Source organism: Taudactylus pleione, unplaced genomic scaffold (assembly GCF_031769625.1).
Source record: "Taudactylus pleione unplaced genomic scaffold, aTauple2 ptg001285l, whole genome shotgun sequence".
NCBI classification, from domain to species: Eukaryota; Metazoa; Chordata; class Amphibia; order Anura; family Myobatrachidae; genus Taudactylus; species Taudactylus pleione.
In genome coordinates this window covers 34390-50092 of record NW_028285685.1, presented here as the reverse complement: position 1 = coordinate 50092, position 15703 = coordinate 34390, and positions in this window count along the sequence as shown.

Here is a 15703-nt window from a genome sequence, read left to right as displayed (position 1 = left end):
TTTCGCTACCAGCGGTCCCTCTTTGCTGCTGTGGCTATCGACAGCATCACCTTTTCTCCCTGGCTTTCGCTGTGGCCGGCTCTGTCCTTCTCCTTGGCTTCGGGCGGCTCTTGCTCCTGTAGAGATAACATCCCCACTATGAAATTTAAAGGCCCAAGGAGCACCAAATGTGACGTCATGTTTGATGCCTTTTTCTAACCTCCCTATTTAAAGAAGTCTCAGGGCAGTCTTTAATGCCAGAGTATTAGGCTCATATCCAGCACTCCAGCATCTTTTTTGCACGAATGTCCAGTGTAGTTTCCTGTGTTGTGTTCCATTCCGTTTGACTGTTCTCCTTGTCTGCTCCCTTGGTACTGCTTCTGGTGACTTTCATGTTCCAAATTTGGCTATTTTCCTGACCTGATTCTGCCTATCCCATGGTACTGCTTTGCCTGCTTGGTTCAGACTCATTCCTATCGACTATGCTCCAGTTCACCTCATAGGGACCAGTCTCTATCTTCAAACCCACCAGCTAGTACATAGGATAATCAGAAGGCCGTGACCTGCATTTCGCGTGCTGCAAAGCTCAAACCCCCTTGTGGAGGTCCCTGGTAAAGGCCACTGATACATTAGCCTCTACGCCAATCCCAATTGTACGGTCCACATCCATACCATCCCAACAAGAGTTGTGACAGGACAATTCTGTGAAATCATGCCTGAATCGGGGAAGAACTAAGATTTTGCTTTCATGGATATATTAAGGTGGTTTACTTGCGAATAGACATCTCAGTGTAGTTTAAAAGAATCCCCCCCCAAAAAAGATGTTATCTCTGGACCTGATATCTTCTTGGAGATCTCAGTTACCGTTCGCTAAGACAACAGTAATCCTGGGACCTGCCAAATATAGGAGGCCTTTCCTGGATGAGAACCACATCTAAAACATTGACCAGGAAACATTTTCTGTAAAACAATTAGGCTCCTATACCAGAAAGACAGTAATTTGTACTGAGTTTCACTCACTGGCCTAAAGGCTTTGGAAACTTATGTGGGTAAAATGAAAAATATTATTCCATTATTTATCACCGATATGAAGGTTGCATTCTCGTTGCCTTTGGAGAATAAAATTCAGAAGGCTACTGAACTGGTGTTCCCCCAATAGTGTGTACATTAAAGACATGAAATGCCTAAGAAGAACCCTAGAGGAACACCAGGACTCATGAGAACTTTCCTCAGCCCATTGTCTCTAATTAGGGAAAGAAATTGATGATTTATCTGACAGTAGATCCATGAATCCTGCTCTGGAAGCCTCAGTTGGTCCTGTAACTCAATATATAGACAACACAGGTGTCAGAGTAGGGGAAAGTCTGGGAGCCATCGGAATGCCGACTGAGGCCCATTCTATTGCGGACCATTATTTGAGCTCAGCTGGGCAAGACCACGTCCGCAAACTATGTAAGTGCATTGTGAGATGATTAGTTTTAATTTCAGATTTTGGGAAGTTGGTTCATTGTATTTGAATTAAATCCATTTGAGGCCTTATAACTTGCAGAGCCTACATTAAAATGTAACTGAGGGGCCTGAGCTGTGATAATCATAGGAAATTCCTGGATGACAACTGAATAGGGATTGAATAAAGTTTCTAGTAATAGGGATTGAATAAAGTTTCTAGTAAAAGATTCTAGATGTGTGAAGCATCATGTGGTATTGTGCTGTGAAGTGACTGGCTACACATGGCTGCACCACTGTGGCTATAACATGCAACTGAGAGCGTTATTGTCAGTCACATGACAGATTTAAGCTTATCTGATTGTTACTCTGTACACATTAAATATCACGTCTTCTAGACTTGCAGTTTGAATTGCATCATTTCTGACACAACTGCATGATCATAATTGCCGAAGTCAGGGAGTTGGAGACCACCTTGATGTTTCCGCGTGCACAGAATGGAATCGCTATGCCTCGGTGTCCGACCGCCCCAGGCAAAGTCACTGATGATACCAAGAAGTTCCTTTTAACAAATCCCGGGGGAACCTGAATTGGTGATTCTTGCAAACAGAGAACTTTAGGAAGAGCATCATGTTGAGGACACTGACTCTACCAAGCCAGGAAACTGTAAGGCCATGCCAGCTCTTACCCAATGGCCTAATTTTCTGAAGGGCTGGTCTGTAATTAGCTTTGATGTGATCAGAGGCCTGTCCAGTGACCATAACACCCAGACACCTTAGCTGGGAGGGGAAGCCACATATTCAGGGCTCAGTAGGTTCAGTAGTTTTACTCATAGCCACTAATTGGGAGTAGTTTTTCTTAATATTTGGATAACAGCCTAAATTTCTGCAATTCCTTGGGGTTGTGCTTCTGTTTGTTAACAGTTTTACATTACATTGACCATAAATAATTTGATTTGGTGCTGGACAACCAACCTGAGGCACCCCTGCAAGTGTCCTAAGGCACCCCAGGGTGCCAGAGCACACAGTTCAGGAACCACTGATCTAGAGGCATAGTTAAGGGTTTTTATAAGAGATGTTGCCCATAGCATCCAATCAGATTCTAGCTATTATCTTTTCGCAGGTGCTAGATAAGTAGAACCTGATTGGTTGCTATGGGCAACATCTCCACTTCTAAAGACCCGTACTTTAGTAAATATACCCCCTAGTATTAATCCCCAAATGGTGAGTGCTGTGTATTTACTTTATTTGTATTTATTGGGGAATTTGATGACCCTTATACTCCAGCTGATCCCACACCCGGTTATCTCGGATTAGGCGCATCCACTAACCCTCTGTGAGAGAGATTGTGAACCTGCCATTAGTAAGTACTGCACATACTGATATGTTGCTGAGTCATTACTTTATTGTGCACGTTGGAACAAGCTGGAGGTGCGGTGACCAGGTGGCTCCTGTCTCCTGCAGGGTGAGTGTGTTAGTCTTTGCCTGGCCAGGTGTGGGTGCTGTATCCCCAGCATTTTGGAGGGAGGGAGGTGATGCTATGTGGCCGGTTTTGGCTTTGGTGTGAGCAGATGTGTCTGCAGGGTGCACAGTATGTAGCACAGCCAGATACTCACATGAGGTGCTGAGGAGAAGCCTCTATGCCACCCAGTCTGGTTTAGCGAGTACTATAGGGCCTCCCTCGCCCCCTGTAGAGGACTGGGATTGTATACATGCTTAGAGGGGTGTAGGTCAGGCTTATAGATGGCAATGCAGAGGACTGGTATTTTACACATGCTTAGAGGGGGTGGAGGTCAGGTTTATAGATGGCAATGCAGAGGACTGGGATTGTACACATGCTTAGAGGGGGTGGAGGTCAGGCTTATAGATGGCAATGCAGAGCACTGGGATTGTACACATGCTTAGAGGAGGTGGAGGTTAGGTTTATAGATGGCAATGCAGAGGACTGGGATTGTATACATGGTTAGAGGTGGTGGAGGTCAGGTTTATAGATGGCAATGCAGAGGACTGGGATTGTATACATGCTTAGAGGTGGTGGAGGTCAGGCTTATAGATGGCAATGCAGAGGACTGAGATTGTATACATGCTTAGAGGGGTGTAGGTCAGGTTTATAGATGGCAATGCAGTGGACTGGGATAATACATGCTTAGAGGTGGTTGAGGTCAGGTTTATAGATGGCAATGCAGAGGACTGGGATTGTACACATGCTTAGAGGGGGTGGAGGTCAGGGTTATAGATGGCAATGCAGAGGACTGGGATTATACACATGCTTAGAGGGATGGAGGTCAGGCTTATAGATGGCAATGCAGAGGACTGGGATTGTACACATGCTTAGAGGGGGTGGAGGTCAGGTTTATAGATGGCAATGCAGAGGACTGGGATTGTACACATGCTTAGAGGGGGTGGAGGTCAGGTTTATAGATGGCAATGCAGAGGACTGGGATTGTACACATGCTTAGAGGGGATGGAGGTCAGGCTTATAGATGGCAATGCAGAGGACTGGGATTGTACACATGCTTAGAGGGGGTGGAGGTCAGGTTTATAGATGGCAATGCAGAGGACTGGGATTATACATATGCTTAGAGGGGTGGTGGAGGTCAGGCTTATAGTTGGTAATGCAGAGGACTGGGATTGTATACATGCTTAGAGGGGTGTAGGTCAGGCTTATAGATGGCAATGCAGAGGACTGGGATAATACATGCTTAGAGGTGGTGGAGGTCAAGTTTATAGATGGCAATGCAGAGGACTGGGATTGTACACATGCTTAGAGGGGGTGGATGTCAGGGTTATAGATGGCAATGCAGAGGACTGGGATTATACACATGCTTAGAGGGGAGGAGGTCAGGCTTATAGATGGCAATGCAGAGGACTGGGATTGTACACATGCTTAGAAGTGGAGGTCAGGTTTATAGATGGCAATGCAGAGGACTGGGATTGTACACATGCTTAGAGGGGGTGGAGGTCAGGTTTATAGATGGCAATGCAGAGGACTGGGATTATACATATGCTTAGAGGGGTGGTGGAGGTCAGGCTTATAGTTGGTAATGCAGAGGACTGGGATTATACACATGCTTAGAGGGGGCGGAGGTCAGCCTTATAGATGGCAATGCAGAGGACTGGGATTGTACACATGCATAGAGGGGGCTGAGGTCAGGGTTAATGATGGCAATGCAGAGGACTGGGATTGTACACATGCTTAGAGGGGGTGGAGGTCAGGTTTATAGGTGGCAATGCAGATTACTGGGATGATACACATGCTTAGAGGGGGTGCAGGTCAGGCTTATAGATGGTAATGCAGAGGACTGGGATTATACACATGCTTAGAGGGGGTGGAGGTCAGGTTTATAGATGACAATGCAGAGGATTGGGATTATACACATGCTTAGAGGGGGTGGAGGTCAGGTTTATAGATGGCAATGCAGTGGACTGGGATTATACACATGCTTAGAGGGGGTGGAGGTCAGGCTTATAGATGGCAATGCAGAGGACTGGGATTGTATACATGCTTAGAGGTGGCGGAGGTAAGGCTTATAGATGGCAATGCAGAGGACTGGGATTGTATACATGCTTAGAGGAGGTGGAGGTCAGGTTTATAGATGGCAATGCAGATTACTGGGATTGTACACATGCTTAGAGGGGGTGGAGGTCAGGTTTATAGATGACAATGCAGAGAACTGGGATTGTACACATTCTTAGAGGTGGTGGAGGTCAGGGTTATAGATGGCAATGCAGAGGACTGGGATTATACACATGCTTAGAGGGATGGAGGTCAGGCTTATAGATGGCAATGCAGAGGACTGGGATTGTACACATGCTTAGAGGTGGTGGTGGTCAGGCTTATAGATGGCAATGCAGTGGACTGGGATAATACATGCTTAGAGGTGGTTGAGGTCAGGTTTAGAGATGGCAATGCAGAGGACTGGGATTGTACACATGCTTAGAGGGGGTGGAGGTCAGGGTTATAGATGGCAATGCAGAGGACTGGGATTATACACATGCTTAGAGGGATGGAGGTCAGGCTTATAGATGGCAATGCAGAGGACTGGGATTGTACACATGCTTAGAGGTGGTGGAGGTCAGGCTTATAGATGGCAATGCAGAGGACTGGGATTGTACACATGCTTAGAGGTGGTGGAGGTCAGGGTTATAGATGGCAATGCAGAGGACTGGGATTGTACACATGCTTAGAGGGGGTGGAGGTCAGGTTTATAGATGGCAATGCAGAGGACTGGGATTGTACACATGCTTAGAGGGGGTGGAGGTCAGGTTTATAGATGGCAATGCAGAGGACTGGGATTGTACACATGCTTAGAGGGGATGGAGGTCAGGCTTATAGATGGCAATGCAGAGGACTGGGATTGTACACATGCTTAGAGGGGGTGGAGGTCAGGTTTATAGATGGCAATGCAGAGGACTGGGATTGTACACATGCTTAGAGGGGGTGGAGGTCAGGCTTATAGATGGCAATGCAGAGGACTGGGATTGTATACATGCTTAGAGGGGTGTAGGTCAGGCTTATAGATGGCAATGCAGAGGACTGGGATAATACATGCTTAGAGGTGGTGGAGGTCAGGTTTATAGATGGCAATGCAGAGGACTGGGATTGTACACATGCTTAGAGGGGGTGGATGTCAGGGTTATAGATGGCAATGCAGAGGACTGGGATTATACACATGCTTAGAGGGGTGGAGGTCAGGTTTATAGATGGCAATGCAGAGGACTGGGATTGTACACATGCTTAGAGGTGGAGGTCAGGTTTATAGATAGCAATGCAGAGGACTGGGATTGTACACATGCTTAGAGGGGGTGGAGGTCAGGTTTATAGATGGCAATGCAGAGGACTGGGATTGTACACATGCTTAGAGGCGGTGGAGGTCAGGGTTATAGATGGCAATGCAGAGGACTGCGATTGTACACATGCTTAGAGGTGGTGGAGGTCAGGGTTATAGATGGCAATGCAGAGGACTGGGATTGTACACATGCTTAGAGGGGGTGGAGGTCAGGCTTATAGATGGCAATGCAGAGCACTGGGATTGTACACATGCTTAGAGGAGGTGGAGGTTAGGTTTATAGATGGCAATGCAGAGGACTGGGATTGTATACATGGTTAGAGGTGGTGGAGGTCAGGTTTATAGATGGCAATGCAGAGGACTGGGATTGTATACATGCTTAGAGGTGGTGGAGGTCAGGTTTATAGATGGCAATGCAGAGGACTGGGATTGTATACATGCTTAGAGGGGTTTAGGTCAGGCTTATAGATGGCAATGCAGAGGACTGGGATAATACATGCTTAGAGGTGGTGGAGGTCAAGTTTATAGATGGCAATGCAGAGGACTGGGATTGTACACATGCTTAGAGGGGGTGGATGTCAGGGTTATAGATGGCAATGCAGAGGACTGGGATTATACACATGCTTAGAGGGGTGGAGGTCAGGCTTATAGATGGCAATGCAGAGGACTGGGATTGTACACATGCTTAGAAGTGGAGGTCAGGTTTATAGATGGCAATGCAGAGGACTGGGATTGTACACATGCTTAGAGGGGGTGGAGGTCAGGTTTATAGATGGCAATGCAGAGGACTGGGATTATACATATGCTTAGAGGGGTGGTGGAGGTCAGGCTTATAGTTGGAAATGCAGAGGACTGGGATTATACACATGCTTAGAGGGGGCGGAGGTCAGCCTTATAGATGGCAATGCAGACGACTGGGATTGTACACATGCATAGAGGGGGCTGAGGTCAGGGTTATAGATGGCAATGCAGAGGACTGGGATTGTACACATGCTTAGAGGGGGTGGAGGTCAGGTTTATAGGTGGCAATGCAGATTACTGGGATGATACACATGCTTAGAGGTGGTGGAGTTCAGGGTTAGAGATGGCAATGCAGAGGACTGGGATTGTACACATGCTTAGAGGGGGTGGAGGTCAGGTTTATAGATGGCAATGCAGAGGACTGGGATTGTACACATGCTTAGAGGGGGTGGAGGTCAGGTTTATAGATGGCAATGCAGAGGACTGGGTTTGTACACATGCTTAGAGGGGATGGAGGTCAGGCTTATAGATGGCAATGCAGAGGACTGGGATTGTACACATGCTTAGAGGGGGTGGAGGTCAGGTTTATAGATGGCAATGCAGAGGACTGGGATTGTACACATGCTTAGAGGGGGTGGAGGTCAGGCTTATAGATGGCAATGCAGAGGACTGGGATTGTATACATGCTTAGAGGGGTGTAGGTCAGGCTTATAGATGGCAATGCAGAGAACTGGGATAATACACATGCTTAGAGGGGGCGGAGGTCAGGTTTATAGATGGCAATGCAGAGGACTGGGATTATACACATGCTTAGAGGGGGCGGAGGTCAGGTTTATAGATGGCAATGCAGAGGACTGGGATTATACACATGCTTAGAGGGGGCGGAGGTCAGGTTTATAGATGGCAATGCAGAGGACTGGGATTGTATACATGCTTAGAGGGGGCGGAGGTCAGGTTTATAGATGGCAATGCAGAGGACTGGGATTGTACACATGCTTAGAGGCGGTGGAGGTCAGGATATAGATGGCAATGCAGAGGACTGGGATTGTACACATGCTTAGAGGCGGTGGAGGTCAGGGTTATAGATGGCAATGCAGAGGACTGGGATTGTACACATGCTTAGAGGGGGTGGAGGTCAGGCTTATAGATGGCAATGCAGAGCACTGGGATTGTACACATGCTTAGAGGAGGTGGAGGTTAGGTTTATAGATGGCAATGCAGAGGACTGGGATTGTATACATGGTTAGAGGTGGTGGAGGTCAGGTTTATAGATGGCAATGCAGAGGACTGGGATTGTATACATGCTTAGAGGTGGTGGAGGTCAGGCTTATAGATGGCAATGCAGAGGACTGGGATTGTACACATGCTTAGAGGTTGTGGAGGTCAGGCTTATAGATGGCAATGCAGAGGACTGGGATTGTATACATGCTTAGAGGGGTGTAGGTCAGGCTTATAGATGGCAATGCAGTGGACTGGGATAATACATGCTTAGAGGTGGTTGAGGTCAGGTATATAGATGGCAATGCAGAGGACTGGGATTGTACACATGCTTAGAGGGGGTGGAGGTCAGGTTTATAGATGGCAATGCAGAGGACTGGGATTATACACATGCTTAGAGGGATGGAGGTCAGGCTTATAGATGGCAATGCAGAGGACTGGGATTGTACACATGCTTAGAGGTGGTGGAGGTCAGGCTTATAGATGGCAATGCAGAGGACTGGGATTGTACACATGCTTAGAGGTGGTGGAGGTCAGGGTTATAGATGGCAATGCAGAGGACTGGGATTGTACACATGCTTAGAGGGGGTGGAGGTCAGGTTTATAGATGGCAATGCAGAGGACTGGGATTGTACATATGCTTAGAGGGGGTGGAGGTCAGGTTTATAGATGGCAATGCAGAGGACTGGGATTGTACACATGCTTAGAGGGGGTGGATGTCAGGGTTATAGATGGCAATGCAGAGGACTGGGATTATACACATGCTTAGAGGGGTGGAGGTCAGGCTTATAGATGGCAATGCAGAGGACTGGGATTGTACACATGCTTAGAAGTGGAGGTCAGGTTTATAGATGGCAATGCAGAGGACTGGGATTGTACACATGCTTAGAGGGGGTGGAGGTCAGGTTTATAGATGGCAATGCAGAGGACTGGGATTATACATATGCTTAGAGGGGTGGTGGAGGTCAGGCTTATAGTTGGTAATGCAGAGGACTGGGATTATACACATGCTTAGAGGGGGCGGAGGTCAGCCTTATAGATGGCAATGCAGAGGACTGGGATTGTACACATGCATAGAGGGGGCTGAGGTCAGGGTTAATAATGGCAATGCAGAGGACTGGGATTGTACACATGCTTAGAGGGGGTGGAGGTCAGGTTTATAGGTGGCAATGCAGATTACTGGGATGATACACATGCTTAGAGGGGGTGCAGGTCAGGTTTATAGATGGTAATGCAGAGGACTGGGATTATACACATGCTTAGAGGGGGTGGAGGTCAGGTTTATAGATGACAATGCAGAGGATTGGGATTATACACATGCTTAGAGGGGGTGGAGGTCAGGTTTATAGATGGCAATGCAGTGGACTGGGATTATACACATGCTTAGAGGGGGTGGAGGTCAGGCTTATAGATGGCAATGCAGAGGACTGGGATTGTATACATGCTTAGAGGTGGCGGAGGTAAGGCTTATAGATGGCAATGCAGAGGACTGGGATTGTATACATGCTTAGAGGAGGTGGAGGTCAGGTTTATAGATGGCAATGCAGATTACTGGGATTGTACACATGCTTAGAGGGGGTGGAGGTCAGGTTTATAGATGACAATGCAGAGGACTGGGATTGTACACATTCTTAGAGGGGGTGGAGGTCAGGGTTATAGATGGCAATGCAGAGGACTGGGATTGTACACATGCTTAGAGGGATGGAGGTCAGGCTTATAGATGGCAATGCAGAGGACTGGGATTGTACACATGCTTAGAGGTGGTGGAGTTCAGGGTTAGAGATGGCAATGCAGAGGACTGGGATTGTACACATGCTTAGAGGGGGTGGAGGTCAGGTTTATAGATGGCAATGCAGAGGACTGGGATTGTACACATGCTTAGAGGGGGTGGAGGTCAGGTTTATAGATGGCAATGCAGAGGACTGGGTTTGTACACATGCTTAGAGGGGATGGAGGTCAGGCTTATAGATGGCAATGCAGAGGACTGGGATTGTACACATGCTTAGAGGGGGTGGAGGTCAGGTTTATAGATGGCAATGCAGAGGACTGGGATTGTACACATGCTTAGAGGGGGTGGAGGTCAGGCTTATAGATGGCAATGCAGAGGACTGGGATTGTATACATGCTTAGTGGGGTGTAGGTCAGGCTTATAGATGGCAATGCAGAGAACTGGGATAATACACATGCTTAGAGGGGGCGGAGGTCAGGTTTATAGATGGCAATGCAGAGGACTGGGATTATACACATGCTTAGAGGGGGCGGAGGTCAGGTTTATAGATGGCAATGCAGAGGACTGGGATTATACACATGCTTAGAGGGGGCGGAGTTCAGTTTTATAGATGGCAATGCAGAGGACTGGGATTGTATACATGCTTAGAGGGGGCGGAGGTCAGCCTTATAGATGGCAATGCAGAGGACTGGGATTGTACACATGCTTAGAGGGGGTGGAGGTCAGGTTTATAGATGGCAATGCAGAGGACTGGGATTGTATACATGCTTAGAGGGGTGTAGGTCAGGCTTATAGATGGCAATGCAGAGGACTGGGATAATACATGCTTAGAGGTGGTGGAGGTCAGGTTTATAGATGGCAATGCAGAGGACTGGGATTGTACACATGCTTAGAGGGGGTGGATGTCAGGGTTATAGATGGCAATGCAGAGGACTGGGATTATACACATGCTAGAGGGGTGGAGGTCAGGCTTATAGATGGCAATGCAGAGGACTGGGATTGTACACATGCTTAGAGGTGGAGGTCAGGTTTATAGATAGCAATGCAGAGGACTGGGATTGTACACATGCTTAGAGGGGGTGGAGGTCAGGTTTATAGATGGCAATGCAGAGGACTGGGATTGTACACATGCTTAGAGGCGGTGGATGTCAGGGTTATAGATGGCAATGCAGAGGACTGCGATTGTACACATGCTTAGAGGTGGTGGAGGTCAGGGTTATAGATGGCAATGCAGAGGACTGGGATTGTACACATGCTTAGAGGGGGTGGAGGTCAGGCTTATAGATGGCAATGCAGAGCACTGGGATTGTACACATGCTTAGAGGAGGTGGAGGTTAGGTTTATAGATGGCAATGCAGAGGACTGGGATTGTATACATGGTTAGAGGTGGTGGAGGTCAGGTTTATAGATGGCAATGCAGAGGACTGGGATTGTATACATGCTTAGAGGTGGTGGAGGTCAGGTTTATAGATGGCAATGCAGAGGACTGGGATTGTATACATGCTTAGAGGGGTTTAGGTCAGGCTTATAGATGGCAATGCAGAGGACTGGGATAATACATGCTTAGAGGTGGTGGAGGTCAAGTTTATAGATGGCAATGCAGAGGACTGGGATTGTACACATGCTTAGAGGGGGTGGATGTCAGGGTTATAGATGGCAATGCAGAGGACTGGGATTATACACATGCTTAGAGGGGTGGAGATCAGGTTTATAGATGGCAATGCAGAGGACTGGGATTGTACACATGCTTAGAAGTGGAGGTCAGGTTTATAGATGGCTATGCAGAGGACTGGGATTGTACACATGCTTAGAGGGGGTGGAGGTCAGGTTTATAGATGGCAATGCAGAGGACTGGGATTATACATATGCTTAGAGGGGTGGTGGAGGTCAGGCTTATAGTTGGAAATGCAGAGGACTGGGATTATACACATGCTTAGAGGGGGCGGAGGTCAGCCTTATAGATGGCAATGCAGAGGACTGGGATTGTACACATGCATAGAGGGGGCTGAGGTCAGGGTTAATTATGGCAATGCAGAGGACTGGGATTGTACACATGCTTAGAGGGGGTGGAGGTCAGGTTTATAGGTGGCAATGCAGATTACTGGGATGATACACATGCTTAGAGGGGGTGCAGGTCAGGTTTATAGATGGTAATGCAGAGGACTGGGATTATACACATGCTTAGAGGGGGTGGAGGTCAGGTTTATAGATGACAATGCAGAGGATTGGGATTATACACATGCTTAGAGGGGGTGGAGGTCAGGTTTATAGATGACAATGCAGTGGACTGGGATTATACACATGCTTAGAGGGGGTGGAGGTCAGGCTTATAGATGGCAATGCAGAGGACTGGGATTGTATACATGCTTAGAGGTGGCGGAGGTAAGGCTTATAGATGGCAATGCAGAGGACTGGGATTGTATACATGCTTAGAGGAGGTGGAGGTCAGGTTTATAGATGGCAATGCAGATTACTGGGATTGTACACATGCTTAGAGGGGGTGGAGGTCAGGTTTATAGATGACAATGCAGAGGACTGGGATTGTACACATTCTTAGAGGGGGTGGAGGTCAGGGTTATAGATGGCAATGCAGAGGACTGGGATTGTACACATGCTTAGAGGGATGGAGGTCAGGTTTATAGATGGCAATGCAGAGGACTGGGATTGTACACATGCTTAGAGGTGGTGGAGTTCAGGGTTAGAGATGGCAATGCAGAGGACTGGGATTGTACACATGCTTAGAGGGGGTGGAGGTCAGATTTATAGATGGCAATGCAGAGGACTGGGATTGTACACATGCTTAGAGGGGGTGGAGGTCAGGTTTATAGATGGCAATGCAGAGGACTGGGTTTGTACACATGCTTAGAGGGGATGGAGGTCAGGCTTATAGATGGCAATGCAGAGGACTGGGATTGTACACATGCTTAGAGGGGGTGGAGGTCAGGTTTATAGATGGCAATGCAGAGGACTGGGATTGTACACATGCTTAGAGGGGGTGGAGGTCAGGCTTATAGATGGCAATGCAGAGGACTGGGATTGTATACATGCTTAGAGGGGTGTAGTTCAGGCTTATAGATGGCAATGCAGAGAACTGGGATAATACACATGCTTAGAGGGGGCGGAGGTCAGGTTTATAGATGGCAATGCAGAGGACTGGGATTATACACATGCTTAGAGGGGGCGGAGGTCAGGTTTATAGATGGCAATGCAGAGGACTGGGATTATACACATGCTTAGAGGGGGCGGAGGTCAGGTTTATAGATGGCAATGCAGAGGACTGGGATTGTATACATGCTTAGAGGGGGCGGAGGTCAGGCTTATAGATGGCAATGCAGAGGACTGGGATTGTACACATGCTTAGAGGCGGTGGAGGTCAGGATATAGATGGCAATGCAGAGGACTGGGATTGTACACATGCTTAGAGGCGGTGGAGGTCAGGATTATAGATGGCAATGCAGAGGACTGGGATTGTACACATGCTTAGAGGGGGTGGAGGTCAGGCTTATAGATGGCAATGCAGAGCACTGGGATTGTACACATGCTTAGAGGAGGTGGAGGTTAGGTTTATAGATGGCAATGCAGAGGACTGGGATTGTATACATGGTTAGAGGTGGTGGAGGTCAGGTTTATAGATGGCAATGCAGAGGACTGGGATTGTATACATGCTTAGAGGTGGTGGAGGTCAGGCTTATAGATGGCAATGCAGAGGACTGGGATTGTACACATGCTTAGAGGTGGTGGAGGTCAGGCTTATAGATGGCAATGCAGAGGACTGGGATTGTATACATGCTTAGAGGGGTGTAGGTCAGGCTTATAGATGGCAATGCAGTGGACTGGGATAATACATGCTTAGAGGTGGTTGAGGTCAGGTATATAGATGGCAATGCAGAGGACTGGGATTGTACACATGCTTAGAGGGGGTGGAGGTCAGGCTTATAGATGGCAATGCAGAGGACTGGGATTATACACATGCTTAGAGGGATGGAGGTCAGGCTTATAGATGGCAATGCAGAGGACTGGGATTGTACACATGCTTAGAGGTGGTGGAGGTCAGGCTTATAGATGGCAATGCAGAGGACTGGGATTGTACACATGCTTAGAGGTGGTGGAGGTCAGGGTTATAGATGGCAATGCAGAGGACTGGGATTGTACACATGCTTAGAGGGGGTGGAGGTCAGGTTTATAGATGGCAATGCAGAGGACTGGGATTGTACATATGCTTAGAGGGGGTGGAGGTCAGGTTTATAGATGGCAATGCAGAGGACTGGGATTGTACACATGCTTAGAGGGGGTGGATGTCAGGGTTATAGATGGCAATGCAGAGGACTGGGATTATACACATGCTTAGAGGGGTGGAGGTCAGGCTTATAGATGGCAATGCAGAGGACTGGGATTGTACACATGCTTAGAAGTGGAGGTCAGGTTTATAGATGGCAATGCAGAGGACTGGGATTGTACACATGCTTAGAGGGGGTGGAGGTCAGGTTTATAGATGGCAATGCAGAGGACTGGGATTATACATATGCTTAGAGGGGTGGTGGAGGTCAGGCTTATAGTTGGTAATGCAGAGGACTGGGATTATACACATGCTTAGAGGGGGCGGAGGTCAGCCTTATAGATGGCAATGCAGAGGACTGGGATTGTACACATGCATAGAGGGGGCTGAGGTCAGGGTTAATGATGGCAATGCAGAGGACTGGGATTGTACACATGCTTAGAGGGGGTGGAGGTCAGGTTTATAGGTGGCAATGCAGATTACTGGGATGATACACATGCTTAGAGGGGGTGCAGGTCAGGTTTATAGATGGTAATGCAGAGGACTGGGATTATACACATGCTTAGAGGGGGTGGAGGTCAGGTTTATAGATGACAATGCAGAGGATTGGGATTATACACATGCTTAGAGGGGGTGGAGGTCAGGTTTATAGATGGCAATGCAGTGGACTGGGATTATACACATGCTTAGAGGGGGTGGAGGTCAGGCTTATAGATGGCAATGCAGAGGACTGGGATTGTATACATGCTTAGAGGTGGCGGAGGTAAGGCTTATAGATGGCAATGCAGAGGACTGGGATTGTATACATGCTTAGAGGAGGTGGAGGTCAGGTTTATAGATGGCAATGCAGATTACTGGGATTGTACACATGCTTAGAGGGGGTGGAGGTCAGGTTTATAGATGACAATGCAGAGGACTGGGATTGTACACATTCTTAGAGGGGGTGGAGGTCAGGGTTATAGATGGCAATGCAGAGGACTGGGATTGTACACATGCTTAGAGGGATGGAGGTCAGGCTTATAGATGGCAATGCAGAGGACTGGGATTGTACACATGCTTAGAGGTGGTGGAGTTCAGGGTTAGAGATGGCAATGCAGAGGACTGGGATTGTACACATGCTTAGAGGGGGTGGAGGTCAGGTTTATAGATGGCAATGCAGAGGACTGGGATTGTACACATGCTTAGAGGGGGTGGAGGTCAGGTTTATAGATGGCAATGCAGAGGACTGGGTTTGTACACATGCTTAGAGGGGATGGAGGTCAGGCTTATAGATGGCAATGCAGAGGACTGGGATTGTACACATGCTTAGAGGGGGTGGAGGTCAGGTTTATAGATGGCAATGCAGAGGACTGGGATTGTACACATGCTTAGAGGGGGTGGAGGTCAGGCTTATAGATGGCAATGCAGAGGACTGGGATTGTATACATGCTTAGTGGGGTGTAGGTCAGGCTTATAGATGGCAATGCAGAGAACTGGGATAATACACATGCTTAGAGGGGGCGGAGGTCAGGTTTATAGATGGCAA